Here is a 2,331-nt window from a genome sequence, read left to right on the forward strand (position 1 = left end):
TCACAGTCTGCTCACTGCTGCTGCTTCAGGCTGGGCCCTTGGCAGGTGCCTCCTCTCGGCCAGACTTGGTTTTTCAGAAGGGAAGCCTGTTGTAAAAGGGATATTTCCACTGTCTGCCCCTCAGCTGGTCCCTGAATTCAGAGAGATGCCATCTTTGCCCTAGGTCCTCTGGAAACTTCTTCTCCTTATATTCCTGGGACAAGACAGCCAGTGAGGAAGCATGAGACGATGAGAGGTGATGGTCCCATGTTCTCCACTGGAGGTGGGATAGAGATCAACTCCAGAGCTCACATACTCCTGAGACACCCCTCCCCCCCCAGGCCAAGGTTACACGGAATGCTGTGATCTGTGACATCCTGGTTTCTGTCAACGTGGGGATTTGCAGGCTCATTCTGTCCTTTGGGGGGACAGCCGAAAGCTCTGGGTAGGACATTGGGGACTAGACTCTGGAGGATGCCCATTGCCAAAGATAGGCAGACTCTTACCAGACTGATGAACTGCCCCAGGGCCAGCTCCAAGGATCAAAATATTAGTGGGAGGCCAGCCCCTTGAGTGCCAGGCACAGAGGAAGAGCTCACCAAGGAGGAAGGTGTCTGGGGGTTGTGACAGGGCTGGGACAATGCCACGACTGTATCCTGTGCTCCAGGACAGGTGCAGGGTCAGAGGGGGAGCAGCCTCCGATGTATGAATAGGATCAGAACAGGCTGAGCTACCAACCAGCTTTGCTACCGAAAAAATGTGGTGACTGGAGCTGGAGGAGACAACAGGGGAGAGGAGAGGCAGGGAGGGAAGGACAGAAACAGGGAGCACGGGGCAGGGTCGGAGGAGACAGGAATGAAGGCTGGAGAGATAGAGCAGCAGTTAAGAACAGGTTCTGTCTGGCCCAGGATCTGTTTCCCAGCACCCGGGTCTGGCAGCTCACAACCACCTGTAACTCTGGCTCTAGGGGACTCATGCATCCTCTTCTGGCCTCCAGGGGGTGCTGTACTCACAGACACACTCACACTCACACATTAACATCATTAAAAATAAAATATATGGGGCTGGAGAGATGGCTCAGTGGTTAAGAGCACTGACTGCTCTCCCAGGGGTCCTGAGTTCAATTCCCAGCAACCACTTGGAGGCTCACAGCCATCCATAATGGGATCCAATGCCCTCTTCTGGTGTGCCTGAAGACAGCTACAGTGTACTGAGCCTCTCTGAGATACTGGAACTCTCCGGCTGTAGCTTGTCTGAAGTCTTCTTTTTTAAATAAATCTTTTTTTTAAATAAAATATATGTATTTTCTTTTAAACAGCAAGGAAAGAGAGAGGAGGGAGAGAAGTAGGAGAGAGACAGAGAACTCTAGATCCATGCTCTGGACAGAATAGATGCAATTAGAGTGGGGGGAGCAGGCACCATAGCTGTCAATCAACTTCCATGGAGACCTAACACTGCCACCACCATGTTCTATCCTGGTTCCCAGTGTGGCACCTGGATGGGAAGGGGCTACAATAGAGGATGTCAGGGTTACAAGACAAAAGGACAAGAGCCTGTGACAGGAGGTGGAGGTCGTGTTTGGGAACTAGGCCACCTTTGGTGAACCACAGTCCGTCCCATTTTGGAATCTATGAATGGTCAGAGCTAGGGCCCTGTGTGCATGCGTATATGGGTGTATGCCAAGACATGCCCATGTATGTATGTGTGGGTGTGTGCAAGTACACATGTACATGTGCATGCACAAACATTGTGTTTGTGCATGATTGTGTATGCATGAGTGTGGACATATGCGCATATATGGATACATGTGTGTAGACAGGGCAGGAGCCAGATCTTGGGCTCTGATGTCCTGGACCCACTGATATTGGCTCTGGGCCTCCCAGGGATGCAGGGGGAGTAACTGTACCCCAGGCCCCTTCTGGGAAGAGATTCAGTCCAGGGCCCCAGCTGTTGCCGGTTCTGCCCATTCCAGCATCTCTTTCTCTCTCAGCTTCTTCCACTGGGAAAATCTCCATCATAGGAGAGATGAACATCTGGGGAACACCCAGGCAGAAAGGTGCTGTTCCTAGCTCTCCCTGCTCCAGGTCCATATTGCTCTGGAATGTCTGACACTGATAATCTGCCACTCCCGGGATCTCTCTGTGTAGCCAGACAGTAGCAAACGTCTGTGGTAAGCCATCTCCTTAAACCACAGACCCTTGCTCTCTTCCGATGCCCACTTCATAGAACTCATTCATTCATTCAGGTGAAGTGTCCCACCTGAGGACATGCAGCAGGTCACACACTGAGTTCTGGAGCAGAGACCAGAACGCAGGGCATCATAAATGCCTAGGTTTTTTTTTTTTTCTGACT

The sequence above is a fragment of the Mastomys coucha genome, unplaced genomic scaffold (assembly GCF_008632895.1).
Source record: "Mastomys coucha isolate ucsf_1 unplaced genomic scaffold, UCSF_Mcou_1 pScaffold18, whole genome shotgun sequence".
Lineage (NCBI taxonomy): Eukaryota > Metazoa > Chordata > Mammalia > Rodentia > Muridae > Mastomys > Mastomys coucha.